At 51.8% G+C, this 18,738-nt stretch overlaps 1 protein-coding gene across 6 annotated transcripts in view; it reads left to right on the top strand.

Moving 5' to 3' along the window:
* The first annotated feature begins 9,787 nt into the window (after positions 1-9,787).
* ADARB1 (adenosine deaminase RNA specific B1) overlaps positions 9,788-18,738 on the top strand; it is an 85,554-nt gene continuing 76,603 nt past the window's right edge. For 2 of the 6 annotated variants that reach the window (XM_033005768.2, XM_033005767.2), the window contains exon 1: positions 15,176-15,230. The gene's annotated coding sequence lies outside the window, so the exon portion shown is untranslated. Of the gene's footprint in view, positions 9,837-12,195; positions 12,250-13,107; positions 13,160-15,175; positions 15,231-18,738 lie in introns of those variants that run through there. The other 4 variants (XM_042783861.1, XM_042783860.1, XM_033005766.2 and 1 more) reach the window with 4 other exon arrangements.

Genomic DNA, 18,738 nt, shown 5'->3' with positions numbered 1-18,738 from the left:
CTTCCAACCCAAAACCTTTCTATGATTCTGTGATCTGCCGGAGCTTGGGCAGCTTGTGCCAGCCGCTGGCTAAGAGCAGAGGGCTAGGGGGCTGCCGTGGGCTCCTCCCGGGTGCTTCTCTCCACCAGCTGGCAGCAGTCCCTGGGCCATACCCTGGTCTGGTGCGAGTCCAGCCCTCAGCTGGGTTCCTCACCCAGCACTTGGTGTGCCAGCGGCAGTTGGTGAGGAGCAGTGGGAACTCTGGGACCGTTGGGTCTCTGCTGCAGGATGTTGTCCTTGTGTGCTCCCCGGCCAGGGCACCCCCCACGCTGGCTCCCTTTCCATACACGGCTTCACCACAGCCACTGGCCAGTCCGTCCCCAGGAGCATGTCAAGCCTTGAACCTCTGCCCAGTCCTTTGGGGGTGCGTCTGTAGGTTTGCTGTCTGGGGATGAGGCAGTGTCTCCCAGCTCACAGAAAAGACCTGAACTTCTCACCCTCCCTAACCTCCCGCATCAGCCTGAGCTGAGTCACACCCCAGCCCACCCGAGCGGCTGTCTGGGACCCGGCTGGCCAGGACCCACCCTGGCCACGGCTGTCCCTGCCGCATCCCGGGTCCCGGTCACCTCCCCGTGACCCAGAGCACCCGGCCGGCTCCACCGTGTACGGGTTGGCTTCCTGGGGAGCACGGTGACTTGTCGAAACGGAGATCCCAGGGCATGAGGAAGACAGATTTTTTCCTTTGAATAGCAAGTAGCGCTGAACTTCCTTCCTCCATCCCTGCCCCTGCGTGCTCTGCCCGGGGCAGCTTGCCAGGGAGGCGGCTGCGGTGCTCGGCTTGGGGACTGGTTGGGACAACAGGCTCCCTCCGGCCGTGAAGACAGTTGTCAGCAGCCCCGCTGCAGCGAGCACGGCTGGCCCAGCACCCAGGCAGCTCCAGAGGGCTCAAGCTACAGTGACTCCTGCTCCTTCCAGCCTAGAAGGGACAGGGCTAGAACCAAACGTGGCTGGCAGAGCAGCGACCCAGCACTCGTGGCCTTCTGCCATTCCCCTGTCTTGCGTAGCACAGCCAGCCCTTTCCCTGCGTGGGGTTGTTTCTCCCCCCAGATGCCTACTTCCCCGGCTGATCCTTAAATTCCCCACACTTTACAAAGCCACTCGCACATTTGTACCCGTTTCTTTTGCCCTTTATCTACAGCACAGGCACATCTGAAACCGGCGCAAGATCAGTTCCTGGAGATGTAGCAGGAGCAGCTGCGGGGAACCTGAGGAAAAACAACTGCATGTGAATTTGAGCTGCTTGATGGTTTTGGAAGCAGACAAGATTTGCACCAGCAACTGCTCCTTTCATCCACATGTTGCACAAGAGAGGGGCGAGGTGAATCACCTCATCAAGCCTTTGCCCCCGAGCACAAAGCCACTGCGTCCCTGCCTTGACGCATTAATTTCACCACAGGCTTTTTGGGGCAGCCTCTGCCTGTTGCTTTCACTGCCCTTGGTGGCCGTCCTGCCAGGACCTGTTGTCACCTTGCTGTGTCCTGGCCTTTTCCAGAGGGCTCAGGCAGGCGCAGGATGGGTCAGACCCTCAAGGGCTCCACCAGTGCCCTCTCCTGAGAGCTGCAGTCCTGCTCCTGCTCTTCAATTCCTGACCTTTCACCAGTTACTAATCCCAGGAGGTCTCTACCTCTTATCCCATAGCAGCTCAGTTTCTTTAAGAGCTGTTGGGCATTCTTTAAGCGCTTAAGAGCATTGCCACGTGCAGTTTGGGAAATCCATGTAAAGCCTGGTTAATTGGATCACCCTTATCTCCATATTTACCGTTTCGTGCAAGGGAAACTCATGCCCTCCAATGCTGACTCTTCCCAGCACGATAACTATCTGGGCGTCTGCTGATTCTGCTCTGAGCCATGACTTGCTTTGGCGTGAGGCATCGAGCCTGGCTTTGTGTTTTCATTTTGATGAGCAATGTAATATGTAATCCTTTTCAGCCATTTTCCCTGCAAAACGTGGCGTTGCCTCCCACCCCTCCCCGGGAGCTGCAATCCGGGGTGGAAGCAGCACCGAGGCGGGGTGGCACCTTGGCCTGGCACGCCGGCAGCTCAGCCACAGGGCAGAGGCAGAGGCCTGACCTGCAAATCCCAACCCCTCCTGTTTCTTGAAGCTGCTGGCATGTCTCCCCTGCCTCGCACAGGGTGGCAAAGGGAGGGCATGTGAACAGTGCTGGGCAGGCCACCGGTTCTGCCACGTATCAGTTGTCAGGGCTGGGCTTCTCACTCAGAGCATGCGAGAAATCATTGCCTCCATCGCAAAAAAAAAAAAAAAAAAAAAAAAAAAAAAAGGGAAAAAAACCCCATGTGTTGAAATAGGTTGCAGTTCCTAAGCACACATTTATGTAACAAAGTTAGACTTGTGGTAAAAAAAAACCCTAAATATTTGAGGGTGATATGATACACAAATGGGAGAAAAAATGCATTATGTGCTAAAGGAAGTGTTTCCAAAAACATGCAAAAATAAATGGTTGCCTTCAGTTTTCTGAGGCCAGTCCCTTCCTGGCGCCCAAGCAGCTGGAGTCGCAGCGTGCGGCTCTGTGGTTTCGCTCTGCCCGGTCCAGATGCCTCCCCGGGTGCTGGAGCTCCAGCAACCCAAACTGGGACTGGCGTCAAGGGCGACGTCGCTGGTGGAGCTCTATCAGCTGAGAGGCTGGGCAAGGATTTTTGTGGTGGCTTTTTAACTTAACCAAGTCAGTCGGTTCCTTATGAAGAAGCTGTTAAATAGTGCAAACAAAACACAGAGCCTTGCCAGGAGCATCATTAAGATTTAGACCTTTGCATCCGAATGCTCTGGGATTTTCCAGATCGCTTGGTTGCGAGGAGGATGCATAAAATATAATCTGAAGGGTTTCTCTGTGCTTTTAACGACCAGTGTTTCGTGCCAGACAGGGTGTGACCCTGTTGGAACTCGGTGTGATTTGTACACGAACTGCTCCCACTACCACAGAGGGAGTGCTTGGAGTGGCTCATCATCCCTGCACGTGTGGGCAGCCGCGGTTGTCCCCGACGGTACCGAAGGGGTTGCTGCGCTGCCCCGGGGTGATGGGAGGTGGGCGGCTGTGGCAGCGGGATCCAGCCCCCCGTGCTTAGTGTTCGTAACGTGAGGATTTCTGTGGTTTGATCTAGCAGGTTTGCTGCCCAGCTTGGGACGCAGCTGGCCGCGGAGGATGTTGACGGCACAAAAAGTGGCGTGCGACGCCTCGTTCACTTAATGCTCCTGGGACAGGCGCCTTGGTTTCAGTGGCACAAGTAGCAGAGGAAGCCGAGACAAAGAAATATCTCAAACAGGATGCTGCTGGGAAGGGAACAAATGTCAGGGCCCGTATAGGTGAAGGCAGATGGTGCCAGGATATCCTCCCAGAGGAAAGAGATGGAGGAAGAGAGAACCGCCCCGGGCACACGCACGCCTTTGTCCCACGCTTAACCAGCCCAGGAGGATGGACAGAGAGCAGAAGGGGCCGTGAGGACAGACTGTTCTCGTGGCTGAAAACTTGATCTGTATTGAAAGACGTGGTTTGTCCAGCTTCAGCAGGCACCATTTGGGGTATTGAGGGCCAGAAGCCAAGACGCGCGAGGCGGGAGGCAAGAAGGAGAGCGGCTTCCCTGGGGGGTCGCTGCTGCTCCCGGCTCCCCGCAGGCTCTGCCAGCTGGGCAGGGAGGAGGGGGCTGCTCAGAGCCCCGTGCTGGGACGGGGACCGTGCGGGGGGGATCAATGCCTCCCGCAGCTCGCGAGGGCTGCAAAGCCCAGACGCCGTTTGATGGGTTTACGGGCGCCGCAGCCCGGAGACACGGCTGGCAGCTCCTCGAGGGGATCGGTGTTGGTGCACCAGGCCGAGGGGCTGGGACTGTGTTTACGGCTATTTTGGATACGTTTGGGCGTATTTACTGCCATCCTGGGCACGTTTAATCACCGCTCGCCAATGCGAAGGTTAATCTAAACACCTTCCACTTCACATCGGCCGCCTGTCTCATGAACCCATTCGCTGGGAGAAGGGAGGTGTTACTGTGGGGAGAGCACTTTTACAAAGCTGTTGATGTTCCTCCACCTGCCTCTTGGTCCTCTGTGTAAAGGTGGAGCTCGTGCTGCTTTAGGGCCTCCCCCCGCCCGCAATTCCTGACGTTGGTGGGAGGCTCCTGGCGAACACTCGGGATGCTCTGCACTGCTTAGTGTGCAACGCAGGCTGCTCCAGCCAAGCAGGGGATGCTGCAGGGACCTGGGGCGAGCCCTGGCTGCTGATGGTGACCAGCCTAATAGCAGTGGCAAACCAGTCCAAGCCACGCTTTTTTCACACATTTTTCCAGCGCCCCCACAATCCATGTCTTGGGATTTTTGAGCCAGAGATGTCGTTCTTGTATCTAATAACCCTTGCTGGATCCTGCTTCCAACTTCTCACCCTGATTCCCAATGTTAACTTTGCTTTTTTAATTTCTTTGAACTCTCCTCGGCACAGCTCCACAAAAGGTCAGCTCAGTCTGTCACGCTGCCAGGACCTCGTGGCTGAGTGGTAACGGCCAGCCCAGGGCTGCAGGACTGGGTTCTCCTGGTGCATCGCTCTGCAACTGCCTACAATGCGTTTCACCCGCCTCTGCTGTTTTCTGGGCCCGCTCAGCCAGCCTTGGAAAACCTTTCTGCAATTCTTTGCGTTCAGCCTTGTCTTTGCTTCCTTGATGTGACTGTCGGCAACACACCGTGCCACCTCGCTGCGCTCTCCTTCACCAGACCGGTTATGGCTGTGCTGAAGAACGCAGCTGCCACTCTGCCATGGAGATCCCTCTGGGGCTTCCCCTGCTGCTCATACCCTCCATCCCCCAGCTTTGCAACCAGTGATTTACTCTGCAAAGGCAGGATGGAGAAGGAGGTGGGTCTGGCAGTGCATCTCCCACGTCCCTCAGGTGAGGGCAAGGACTCTAAAAGCAGGTCACTGGGATGTCGAAACATGGGTCTGTCACCTTGGACTCTGCTCTCGAGGTCAGAGCTTGTGGACAAGTCACCTGCAGAAGATGCCAGTGCGTGACATGGAGGGCACATGCAGACAGAGCCATTAAAAAAGCAGCAGGAGGCTTCAGCTGGTGGTCAGACATGGCAGCGAGGCAAGGTTTCAAGACAAATTTCCCTGAAATCACAGGCGACGCTTCTGGGAAGAGTGGGCCATTTCTGAAATCTGTGGCTCTCGCAAGCCCACAAGTCATCTCAGCTCTTGAAACCCCACGTCCCGCAGGGACCTCCAACACCACACAAGCCTCGCTGGTGATGCTGGCCAGCAAGTTAGCCATGGCTGGGGAATGCTGGCGGAGCACCAGGCTGTGCAGAAGCCTTGTGCCAGGCACAGCCCCGCTCCCGCTGCTGCCAGCTGAGCCCCAAGACATGTCCTGGGGTGTGGGGAACCCAAGGAGCGAGGCCAACTTGCAAATCAAGCTTCCCCAGGGTGGAAAACCGTTTCAGAGCACGGAAATGGTAAAGCTGTTTTTGGCTTGTGGTGTTTGAAATGTGCCATGCTCAGTTTTACAAGCAACAGCCCAGTATTTCCAATCTCCCAGGACTTTGATGAAAAAGGCATTGTTAAACAGTCATTCGTTTATTAAAGTAATTTTACAGTACAAAACAAGAAAAAAAAAAAACAGAAGAAAACAAAACAAGAAAAAAAAAAAACAGAAGAAAACAAAACAAGAAAAAAAAAAAAAGAAGAAAACAAAGCAAGGTTTGGATGAAAATTAGGAAGAGCAAATGATTTGGAAAAAAATGTGTTTCACAAGCAACCGTGTTACAGTGGTGCGGGTCAGCGAGGCCGGCGGTGCCCGGGGAGGGAGCGCTCCTCGTCCCGCAGTGGCAGGGAGCCAAGCTGATCCGTGGTGGAGGCAGGCCAGCCATCGAGCAAGATGAGGAGCCTGGGGACACGCTGTGCCACCTACCCCACCCTTGCTCCTGCGCCACTTGCCCAGCGTGAGCCCTCAGGGGGGGTCTCAGCGGTGACTTTCCTCTCTCCGACGCGGGGCTGGAGCTGGCAGAGACCCCGTCCTTGTCCCCTGGACTCCGGAGGGGCCACAGGGGATGTCCCCAGGTGCATTTCTGCCTGTCCTGGGGGGTATATCCAGGTGTCCTTGAGGAGAACAGCTGTCCTGGGGTCCAGCACCTCCCCGGCCTCTTCCAGCCCAGTGGCGGGAGCCCTCGCTCTGCTGAGCGATGTGATCTTCATCACCATCAGCGATACCAGTCAAGGTAATTAATTTTCAGCCTCATCACTGGCTCCTGCCCCCGTAGTGGTTTCCCAACACCCTGTCGGAACACAACCGCTTCAGCCCATGACACAGAGGTGGAGTTGAGGAACGTGGTTTTGTTCTTGCTGGCTTCACTGCTGATCCTAAGGAGGGGGAAAAAGATAAAAAAAAAAAAATAAAGCAGTAGGTCGTGTTAAAATTCCTTGAGCTGAAAATAAAATACAATAAGGAAATGCGGACAGGCATTCCCAGAGGCGAAAGCTTCACCAGGCAAGAGCTGCCCACCCACGGGTGCTGCCGCTCCCAAGCAGGGCAGAGGCGGAGAGGATTGTCTCTGCGAGGGAGGAAGTATAAAAATAGATTGTTGTTTCCAGCACAGGCTTTCGTGCCATCCCTCTTCACCCTCCCCGTGAATGTGCGTACAGATCCTTACCCCACCGGGAACAAACGGAGAGAGGGAAGAAGCCACGTGCGAGTGGAGCAGCCACTCGGTGCCGCACCTGGAGCCTGTGCTGGGCACTGAAGGGAGCACGATGCAACACGGTGCCACCACCCACCTGCTCTAGAGAAATGGGTGAGAAAGCACACCAAGTTCTTAGCATGAGGTTTGAATAATACTGAGGTGGTTGATGCAGCAACACGCATACGTTTTGTCAGCTTGATCTCTACGGATGGCTGGGAACGCCTCACCATGGGACGGCACCCGCTTTCCACAGCGGGAGCCATATGGGAGACACCAGGGGCTCTTCCTACCAGAGCTTCTTCCCAATGGCATGTCCATGGGCCAAAGCCATGTGTTTTTCTTTAAATATCTTTAAATGACCCTTCCTTTAGGATCCTAATTACTTTAAGGAGCAGTTTATTTTTCTGGTGGGCAGCAAGCTGGGTGTCACCCATGGCTCTCTGGGCAGCCACGGGAGGATGGACATCAGGAGTGGTCTTCCAGGAGGGGCCCTGCGGGCAAGATGGTCCCACCTCGCTTCACGGCATCTTGGTTTCAGCATTGGCTGTTGTAGTTCTGGATATTCCACGCAAAGGATAGTGGTTGCTGGGTTCTGCTTGTGTCTTGGTGTCAACAGCAGCCAGTTTGACCCAACAGTCAAACTTTGTGTTGGGTGGGGAAAGCTGGCCCTGCTTCAGCGGGGAGGCGGGCTGGGGGAAGCACTCCAGCTCCCCTTGGTACTTCTGTACTCTCTGTATCTTTGTTCTGCTTTGACTCACTGCAGAGAGTCCTGGGGCTGGTGTACCCCATGGCCATGTCCATTGCTCCCTTGGAGGAAGCTTCTTTGGAAGATGTTTCCAGCATATATTCTGCATTTCACTGACTTTATGCTTAACGCCTTGCTCTCCTCACCAGGTCTCACCTGAGTGCAGAACAGCCGTTACCTTTTTACCACGCAGGAGACAGCTTTGCTGCCTGGCCATCATGGAAGTGCTCCAGGACACGAGTTGAAGGGCTGGCACGGGTGTTCACAGTGGTGTGGCTGAAGCTGCTAGCTTGCCCTTCTCTTCTGGGCAGCTTCTGGGTACAGAGCTGATGTTTTTGTGGATGGCTTCACCTCTGTTCTGAGATCTCCAAGCACCATGTACAGCTGGGACTGGGGGTGTCCACTGTCCCCCTTCTACCTGTGATGGATGATTACTCCATCACTTGGCTCTGGAAACCATGCTCCAGGCAAAGAGGTTGCACTACATAATGTTTAACATGGCTTCTTAGACAGAAAAAGATTACCCAAGGGCAAATTAAATAAGCTGATGGCTTATTTAATAACTTTTTGTGTTCATTCGGTAACCTCAAAGGAAGAAAAAGCTGGGAAAGTAAGATTTCTGCTCGACCAGTTGATGTCTGTGGTCAGCTGTGGCTGGGAATGAGATTTTGGGACATGCTAAAGTGCTCTGAAGAACAGAGGAGAGGAGTGATACTAGGCTGCAAGCCTGAAAAACCAAGAAAGCTGGGAAGAGCAAGGCCAGCACTGTATCCTGCTGTGTCCCACTGCATCCCACAGGTTGAGCGTGGTTTGAGACCTGCAGATGTCAAAAGCAAAATGCAAGTCACCGCTCAGAAACAGGCTCCCCAAGTGACCACAGACCATGTGGGAGCCAGCTTTTAAAGTAATTATTTAAACCTTTTTGGATCTCCTGTTCTGCAAGAAGTTGAAGACATAATTTATGTAACAAGCCATGAGACAGACACAGTAGAAGCACCGATGAACTTTGCTGCTGGTGTTTGAGCAGAGATCACTCACTGTGTGCTGGAAAACACTTTGGCCTTCTCATCTTGGCATGGTGGGATCCACTCGGATGCGGACATCACATCTGAGATGATCTTGGAAATTCAGAGGCTTAGTCCTTGGGCCCTGCTGGCTTCCCAGAGCAGTTGCAAGTCCCTGGGGTTTTTAATTCCTCTTTTGAAGGCATTTCTGCACCTCTTGACAAAAAGGGACTCTGTTGAAAAATAAAATGAAGACGTTTGGGTCTAAAAGGCAAACGAAGTCAAAGGGCGAGAAGCTCCTCAGCAGCTTACATGCTCCTGGTGATGATGAATGTCTTGGCGGGTCTCTGAGTGGCATCTGGGTGACCTCAACTACAGGCGCTGCTGCAAGCAAGACACCACGTGCATCACATACCGTCCCCGTAGGGCTGTTCTAATGCTGCAGAGTCCTTCTCTGTGTGCTGGAGGCACTTTAACAGCTTAAACCACCTTTCGGCCTCTGCTTTCCTTGAAGCATTCATCGCAGGCGTCTTGCCTGCAGCCGTCCCCGTGCGCTCAGTGGGACTCTGGTTCATCCCCGCGGGCTGGGGGCCGGGTGGCCCTGGCCTGGCCAAGGAGCCGTCCCCTGCGGGGGCACCGGTCCCAGCACCAGTCGCACAGGGTGATGTAGGTGCCCAGCCCAGCGCACCCCAGGGAGCCGGAGCCAGCCGTGCCGCCCTGCTGCCACCCACTCGCTTCAGGCCTGGCTCAAGGCTCGGCCTGGGGGCAGCTGGCCTGGCTTAGCCCTGTTAGGCTGGCACAGGGCTGCCTGTCAGCTGGGGGGCCGGTGGAGTGGGGGCTGTGGGGAGCGGCGGTGAGGGCAGGGATGTGCTGGGGAGCAGGCAGAGGTGCACCGGGCTAAACTAGAGGCTGCCTCAGGCCTAAACCCGCGCCTAGGCCTAAGCTGCGCGCCTGGCCCTGCCACGCCTCCTGCCACGCCCCCCGCATCAAGCCACGCCCCCCAGCCCACAGGCCACGCCCCCAGCCCGGCGCCGCAGCGCCCCCCCCGCCCCTCTCACCGCCTCTTGCCCCCGCCCCTCGCCTCCCTGGTCCAATCAGCGCCGGCACCACGCCCCGCCCCTCCCGGGACCCGCCAATGGGAATTGACGCCGCTCCCTCCTCACCACCCCCCCCGACACACCCCGGGCCCCGCCCCACGCGCGGGGCTCGCGCGCGGCCGGCTGTCCCGGTCGCGCGCAGGCGCGCACGGCAGCCGGTGGCGGCGGCGGCGGCGCGAGCGGGGGCCGCCGCTCGGCTCGGCCCGGCCGGGGCTGCGCATGGCGGAGCGGCGGCGGCGGCGGCGGCGGCGGGGCCCGGGCAGCGGCGCGGCGCCGGGAGAGGTGAGGCGAGGCGAGGCGAGGCGAGGCGAGGCTCAGGGGGGCGGCGGCGGGAGCGCCCCGCGGGACCTGTCCAGGTCCTGACGCGGCGGCAGGTGCCGGTGCCGGTGCCGGTGGTGGCGGAGCCGGCCGGCCCGCACCTGTTGCGGCGGGGCGGGGGGTACCGGCCGCCGGCGTGGCGGGGCGCAGTGCGGCGCGGGGCCCGGCCGTGCCCGGCGGCGGGGCGGGCTCACCCGGCCAGGGGCCGCGGCGAAGCCATTTTGAGGGGGTTGGCGGCGCGGCGGGAAGTTTGGCCCCGGGCCGCCCTCCCCCTCCCGTTCCCCCGGCCAGTCGGGGCCGGCCTGTCCCCTCCGGGGCCGGACCCCCCCCCGGCCCCGCTGCCCGCCCGCTGCAGCGGGGAAGGCGGGCACGTCCTTGCGAGAGGAGCTGGGGCGTGAAACGCGGGTTCCCCTCGCAGCGTTTCTCTCCCTCGGCTCCTTAAAATACCCGAGAAACCCTTTTTTTATCCACTTATTTATTTATTTTAACGTGCCATTTGGTTGCTTTGGCCCCCCGGTGGGTTTGGGTTTTGTGGTTCCTCCTGGGTTTGGCTGGGGTTTGGGCTACGCTGGAACAAAACTGCGGTCACAATATCTGTTTCTCGTGTAAAAAGGCTGGTTTGCTTATAATAACGTTCACGTGCATTTCGGGAAATTGAGGCACCCCTTGGGGTTCCCCCCCCGAGGGTGCCTGGCTGGCCCGTGGCCGAGGGGGGGGCTGCTGGACTGATCCAGCCCTGCTTTCTGCCCGGCATCTCCCAGAGCCGAGGGCGAGGGAGTGCTGGTGGCCCTGGGCTGGAGAGGAGCCTGAGAAGCCGTCGGGACTCTGGGCTCAGTCTGGTGAAACCACAAAATAGATCCACGAGTGGTACAGCCAACAGCAGCCGGGCTAGTCCTTAGAAACATGATAGGCCTGGGCTTTTACTTAGTTCAGGCATGTACATCTGCATGCAGAAGCTTAACCTCTGGTGTTTTGTTTTGTTTGGTTGTTTTTTTCTCCATCTCCAGTCGGTTCTTCCAAGCAGCAGCAAACCATGGTTCCTATTTCTACATTGCTCGGTATCACATTTGAGTCCTGGGGCTCTGAGTGTGGTGCTGCTGCTCAAGGGTGTTCACCACTGTTTGTAGCACATTCATTCCTTGCGGAATATTTTTCATTGGCAAAGTAAAACTTCCTGTTTTCTGTATCATAAACAAAAAGATTATGGTCTTTTTATTTTTTTTTTTTTTTTGGCGTGCACAAGCAGTGACGAGCTCGCCCTGGCTGTTGGACTCGTATGGACACGCCGCTTGCTCTGTGAGTTATCTGTCACCACTGTTTGAGCATCACGCAAGTGAAGTCGTAGCATCGTTTTCTGAGCACTGGAGAGCGGCAGTAAGCCAACCTACAGAGTGCAGAAGATGTTTAGAATAATTAGTGATGGAACACCCTTTTAAAATAATTGTTTAGGTCTATCTAGCACTCAACTGTAGTGATATCTACCTCTAAAAATAGGCAGGCCTCCTGTGTAATGAGTCTTGTAGTATAAACAGTCATGTCTTGAATGGCTGTTGTTGCTTTTAGGATGTCCAACATAGATGCTCTGTGGGGTTTTGCCAAATTCTCTGTCTGTTTAACTTTTTTTTTTTTCTGTAACAAATAATGTGGTTCTTGGCCCTTACGGCGTGTAGTTGTGCAACGATCAGAGGAAAAGCTCAGTAACCCTCGCCATTTGGGGCTGGCACCAGAGGACAGAAAGCTTCCCAACGCTTCTCTGACAGCCCAAGGTTGAGCAGACCTGTCTTTTCTGTGAAATTCATGCTCTGCACGCTGCCATGTTCACAGAAATGCGGCCAGCAGTTAGCTTGGACAGGTGACTGTGCACCACTGCTGCTTTGAGGGACCGTCCTCAGTTCCTTCAGCGCAGAGCTCCATCGGCAGGTGTCTGTCTGTGCTGGTGAGCCCACGGTTTTCGTGCGATGAGGAGAGAGCAGCTCGGGTGTGACCGTGGTCCCACTGCCTGCACCGCTGTGCTTGCCCCGCACGCTTTGTCACAGCGCTCGGCTTTGCAAGCGCGGCCTCCCGGGATGCCTTCCCCAAGTTTGCTGAGGCACAGCTGCATGAAGGTGCAGTTCTGGCTTTCAGTAATTAAAGGATTGCGCGATGAGCTTTCTCACGTTTTGCCGTATGGCTTATCGGGGTGTAATGGATGAGCTGTGGCCCTATCCCCTCATGCACACATGCTTTATAAAGTTTCTTTTCATCAGGCAGCGTGCTGGCCGAGGGTTCTCTGGTGTGCCGTGTGTGTGAAAGCACTGACTCCTCAGCTCAAGGGAGAGCAGCCCAGCTCTTTCAGCAGGAGGAAAATTTCTTTTATGAAGATTCGTTTTCTGAGAAGGTACTGTAGAGGACATTGTGCCTAGTGTTTGGCACAGGAGAGGTCTCATAGCTTTGCTCATACTGTGCTCGCAGACCTCAGGCCATTTTTATATTTGCCCCTAGCATATTCAGATTTATCTGCTCTGATGAAAGCTTAGTGCCCCTCTGTGGGCTGAGTGTGGTTTGGGAATGGAAATGCGGTGCCCTAAGCCTTCAGCGGCAGGCCTATTGCTTGCTATAAGCACCTAAGTCTTCTTGAGTACTTTTATCTTGTTTATTATATGCAAATGGGACTTTTTTTAACTTTTAAAAGCCACCATGTTTTGATTTAAGTAAGTAAAACCTTCTAAGTGGGGGGACTTATTAGCTCAGACAGCACATCGTCGCAGTTTGGGACTGCAACCAGGTCAGGCTCTGCTGCTCTCCAGCAAACTCATCTCTGTGCTCAGCATACCCCACACCAGTGCCTTTGGTTGTTCGCAGTCACCTGGTCAGAGATCCTGCATGGGAATGAGGGGTTCCTGTTAAACACTCGTGTGGGAGAGCCGTGGGACAGACCAGGAATACAACCTGCCCTGTAAGCGACTCGTCATTGGTGCTTTGGGGATGACATCTGTGACCTGAGGAAGTTTTGGGGATGGCAGTGGTGGGTGTGCCTCCGGTGAGGAGAGGGTTTCTCTGGCCGCAGGGGCTGAATGACTATGTTAGTGCTTCTCTGTGCCAGGGTGGTTTTAGGCAAGGCTGAAACAGGCTGTCCCTGGGTGCTGGCAGTGAGCGTGGCTGGTCAGGTTGACGCCTCTTGCGTTTGAAGTCAGTTCAGTGGGCGCGGGACCCTGACACGTTAGGTGAGGATCTTTGCTTGAACGTTTAAGGACGTGGTCTGATGAAGAGATGCATAGCACTTGCTGTTTCTGCAACTTCTGAAGCCGGTAAGTGCTTGGCACCTTTGAAAGTCAGGCCATCCGGCTGCCATACTATGGATTTCAGTTTAAGTTTAAGTACCAAAGATTAAAACTGTGGTTTTGTCCTGTATTTATCAGTAGAAGGTGTTATTTATGTACCTTGGTTTAAAAGGAAATACCTTTATAGTAGAAGTGTTGCATGACCAAAAAACCCCTAAATCTTGGTGAATTGATTATGTAAGCAAATGAAATGACATTTTAAAGCCAGTTTCTTTCCTGTTTGCATACAATGTGTCTGTGTTTTGCTCTTCCCTACCATTTAACAACAGAGTGCATTTTTTTTTCAATCTTTTTAGGGAATGTTTTTTGTATGGTAGGTACGAGAAATATTTGGTTTTGCAAGTTGATTCCTTGAAGAAGCCATCAGCAGGCTCTGGGAGCTGGCAGGAGCCAGCTGTGAGTATCAGGGTCTGTAGCTGAGCAAAGCAGCAGCGCATCTGTGCATTTGAAAAATAATAAATAAAAAGAAAAGAAGAAACGCACGTAACTGATATTACTCTGGGAGCCGAGCTTGTCTCGGAGTGATGCTTCAGACAGCCGTCCTCTCAAGGATATCTGGTTGCAAAGGGAATTGGGATCTTTTTACGTTCTCTGCCTCTGGGTCAGCCGCAGCGTTCGTCCGTCCCCGTGCGAAGGGAATTCGTCTCCCCCACAGAAGCTGCCGCTCTGGGTTACCCTGAGCCCCCCGGTGCCAGCGGGGAGTGTGGGGCTGAGTCAGTGCTGGCTGCCAGGGGCTGTGACTCAGTGCTGTCCCCTCGGATGCACCGCCAGCACGCTGCCAACAGCGCCAGGGAATAACCTGCTCACAGAAGTGTCCTCGGTGGGTGTCTGCTGGTTAGAGGGGTCTGGGAATGTCGGGCTGCTTTCGGTAATTGTGTGTGTGTTGGGGAAGTTGGTTGCTACTGAGCTTTTCTGTGCGGTACCAGGCATCTGTGGAAGTGCCAGGGAGCTCAGAGGCCAGAAGCTTCTTTCCTTTATACTTGATAGGACGGTGTTATGGTTTTATGTCTTTGTGGGATGTGTTGTTTTTTTAATTTAATTTTAATTTTTTTTTTTTTTTTACTTATGTGCTTGAAGAGGCATGGTGATTTGTTTTCCCTGGGGAGAAACTTCTTCCTTGATGCTGTAGGGTTAGATCTCTTCGTGTTTCTGTCTCTCAAAATGAGGGTGCTGTCCATGCTTTTAAGTCAGGATTGCCTCATGAACAAATGCTTTTATCGGGAACTCCTGCCACCCCTCTATGTTCCTGAGCTCAGTTTCCCATTGCATAAACATCACACTGTCAGTGCCGCCGAATGAAATGGGTCAACACATTGAAAAGTCCATCAGATTTGACGAGAGGGTAGAGATGTCACGGATGAGTGCCAAGGAATTGTGTGAAGACAGGAATCTGCATGGAGGAAATGCTCAGGTTAGTGCTCTGCTGGGAGAAAAGCTGTTGGCTGAGTGCAAATATATTATTAGACATCAGAGGATCTTCATGGTAGGGAGACAAACAGGAAATCAAGTTTCGTAAGTAGTTCCAGTAGAAGCTGTTTCCTTAAAATTCTTATTTTCCTTTCTGAAAGCGGTGAGGAGAGATCTGACAAGGAATATTGCATTGTCATAGGTGATAGAAGAAAACAAAAGGTTTTGGGTACTGTCCTTCACCCTGCCCCTTGGGGCTGAAGGGGGAGGGAGACGAGTGAAGATTTAAAATTTCACTGTAAAGGCTTTTGCAGTTGTCCAGGAAAATGTCCTTTTATAGGTACCACGTAACCACTTGGTCAGGATTTTTCTGCACAGAGTGCTTTTGGCAAAGATGCTAAAGGAAGGTCTGCTCGGGGTTTTAAAGAGTGGTGACTTTTTCCTGTTTGAACCAGTACAAATTTAAGATATTTAAACTGATGTTCTCTTCCATTTTGGTTTCTGAGGCTTTTCCTTTGTGAGGCATACTGAAACAGGAAGTTTACTTTTTTTTTTTTTTATTTATTTATTCTTTAGTTTAAAGAGATTCTAACAGAATGGAGCTCTTGGACCTGTATCTCGAGTCTTGCAGGTAAGATGCCGAGTATCCTGAGTATTCTCATTTGAAGAAAACATGGGAGAAATATACTGTATGTTGAATTTAAAGGAAAGTAGAAATCTTCCTTGTTTGGTGATGAGTTTGGCATTGCATGTCAGGTTGTACCTTGCTGTCTGTTGCTTTTGTTACTTTAATACTTTAAGTCGCATAAACAATTTTGTGATAGGCCTTTGGTAATATTAGGCTTGAGGACTATTCTGATGCCAATTTATCATTGTTCCAAACTCTACGTGCGCAAGCACTCTTAATTTCCCAATGGCTCTCCCTCCTCCTTTCTGCTATTAATATTGTCATATCAGCTCTGGGAAGAGATGAGCTGTTTAAAATTTGATCAAAATGAGAACAAGCAAGTATGGAAAACATTAGTTTCTTTTATTTGTCGTATGCAGCATGTGAAAATGAAGTTCTTACATAGGGATTGTGAGGCAGCCTCAACTAGAAGTATTTTTTTTCCCTATTTAATCTGGTTAAGTTTTGAGATTTACAGAGATAATTAATACCTGCCTCTTCCATTCTGAAGGATTTCTGCTGAAAGCGTTCAGTGTGTCTAATATGAGGTTGATTTTTATTTAGATTGATTTACTCAGCTCCTCATCTTTATTAGCAAACGAGTCTTTAAGTTTAAACTTTCACTGCCTTTTTCCTTGCTTAAATATACCCTAATGTTTGGGCACAGTCTGCTAGGAAACTATTAGAGGGGAAAAAATATCTTTGACTTCTTTCTTTAGATGCAGATTTTATAAAACTTTGTTTTATTTGCCCATTCTGAATCAAAATGAGTTTTTATTTGTCACCTCGAATATTGAGCACAGGTACTGAGTACTTAATAAGAAGAAGTCTTTATATGACTCCTGGTAGGACCGTAGTAGGATCTTTAATTCAAAAGCATGATCAGCCCTACGTTTTCATTAATAAAGTTTGCGCATATGTGTAGATTAGCTGGAAAATAAATGTGGACAGCTCTAGCAGAAGACTCCAGCTGGGGATAATACCAATAAACACCAAGGTATGGACTGTAAATCGAGAAATTTGTGCAGCAGAAATTACCAGGGACCTGGGAGAGTATTGAAGGAAAATATCTCTGCAGGCTTGCTCCGTTCTTGCAGCAACTGCTGGGGGAAGAGAATAGCCCTCAGGATGATGGAGCCTTGGTGTGGTCCACCCTGGATGCTATTAGGATGATAGTAAGGAAAAAATGTATACTGATCAAAACCAGACTAAGATAACATGTTTCAACACTGCTTTTGTCCTTAGACCTGCCATGTTTTTCACAGAAAAAGATAGAGGATCAGTACTGGTATCTTTAAGTCTCTTAAAAATGAGAAGAATGAACATAAGCCGACGGCTGAACCATGCTTCGTTTGTGAGAAACGTGTAATAAAGCTCGCTTTGTGGGGGAACTGGGTTTATAGCCCTCCTCTGCTGCTCAGGTTTTAAAGCTCTCTCTTGACACACACAAGTAGCTTCCACTGGGAGACCAAAGGAGGAGGAGGTAACTTCTCCTTTGTCAGGTGCTCACTCACTTTTATTAATCCTGACAGCCCTCAGTCAAGCTTACATCCTGGAAAGAACTTTGTAGCATGTGTGTTTGATGGGTTTTCCATACTACGGAAATTAGCAAGGGATTTTACGTAGGGAGAGATCTCCTTCATGATAGCTGCTTAATCTTTATGAGAAATAGCATTGTTTTCTTACTTAAATGCTGGTAGTTTTGGTAGCTGAATCTTTTAAGCTGGTTGAATGTCCCCTTTTGGATGCTGACTCCATGCAGGTTTGCAGCCCCTTGGACCTGTTGCCTGTGGAGTCTGCGCAGTCTGGGTGCTGTTTCAGAGGTATGGAGCCACAGGCAACTGTGAGTTACGGTCATACTCCATATTAAACCAGAGTCATCTTTTCCAGCTAGGCTAAAACGTGTTCCCATTTTTTTTTTTTTGTTTCCTCCTTAAGCTTTTCAGAGCAGCCGTGTGGCATGACACTTCCATTTTCTCAGCTGCGTTGGCTTTGATGCCTTCTCTAGAGCTGCAGCCCCTCTCTTGGTTAGTCTTACAGCCAGCAAAGTCATCATTCAAGTGCTGAGAGCAGATGTGCTTTCCTGGGATTTAATGTGTATTATACAGACATTCTTGTAGTCGTATTTTTACAGATGCTTTTTATCTCCTGCCGCTTACCAGGGCCAAGCGGTATTCTGCAGTTTGATGTCGTGTGATACTGTGTTTTGATAACAAAGTGGAGTTGGAAATTAATGCTTTGCTTAAACCGGTGATCCTGGCAGTCACGTGTTGGGCGTGGACGCTGGCATTTTGATTTGCATCGGAAAGGTGCTTTTGACAGTCTCCTGCCTGTCTCCACCTCTGTGCTTCAGCTCATGTGGGGGGGCGAGGTGGGACTGGGTGCCCGGGCTCCTTTCGGAGGATGGTGAGTGCAGAGATGAGCTGTTGGGGCACGTCCGCCGCCTGTAAGTTTGTGATTGGATTGTGCCTCAGTCGCTAATGAGCGTTCAGCCTTTGATTAATCAGAAGCTAAACTGGGACCCTTCGCTGAGTTAGCAGCTCTTAAGAACGCGAAACAGAAAAGAGCAGCTGACTGGAGTGAGAGCATGGAGATCTGGCTGGGAATGTCTATGCCTGTGCTTTTGAGAAAGTGCAGGCGAAGGGGCAAAGTCTCCCAGACTAAAGAGCTTTCAAGAAAGGGCAGAAAATCTGCTCTTAAATCCGTAACCTACCTTACATGCTCGGACCGGTGGGGGCTTGAGCCTCCCCTCTGTTTCATGAGAACTGTCAGGTCCTTCCACAGTAGTAAAGACTGTGATGTCTGATATTTTTTTTTTTTTCTCTGTGTCTTTGAACCTCTTTGCAAAAATCTGTGAAGTTATGTTAAACCCAGCTCTGCTGTTTTCCATGATGATGATAATGAGTTGGAAAAGCTTCCTGTCTGTGCAAAGGGTGCATTAGTCTGAAAGCCTCTGGATAGTTTATCCCCGTTGATGCTTTTATATCAAAGTTGCTTTCCATAGACCTCAGCACTGATGAATGCGGATAATGAGGGATAGCGAGTACTACTGTAGCTCTGTCTGTTTTTTTTTTTCTGGTGCAGCCTAGTTTCTCTTATCGCCTGAAAGCTATTCTTAGTAAGTGATTGTTTTTTTTTTGAATTGAGTGAATAATCAGTATTTCATTCACTGTCCTTACATATGCTTAAATATAGTATTAACGTAATCTTCTTATATGCTTTTCCTCCTGCTGCTCCTGAGTTCATAAAGGAACCAGGTTCACTATTAATAAGATCTATGAATGAACTTGCCTGGAAGAAAAAATAGTTCTTTCGAGCTTTGGCTCATATTTATTGCCAAGATGATAATTTATTTATATTTTTGGGAGATAGCATCATTCTTCATGCATATAGCTTGTCGTATTGTGCCGTCCCTGCTTGTTTTCTTTGGTGATGTCGAGAGTAATTTTTCTGTGGACAAATTCCTTAGATA

This window comes from Tyto alba, unplaced genomic scaffold (assembly GCF_018691265.1).
Source record: "Tyto alba isolate M040663 unplaced genomic scaffold, T.alba_DEE_v4.0 Super-Scaffold_7, whole genome shotgun sequence".
NCBI classification, from domain to species: Eukaryota; Metazoa; Chordata; class Aves; order Strigiformes; family Tytonidae; genus Tyto; species Tyto alba.
The sequence above is the reverse complement of the archived record's forward strand: the minus strand, read 5'-3'. Positions and strand labels throughout refer to the sequence as shown.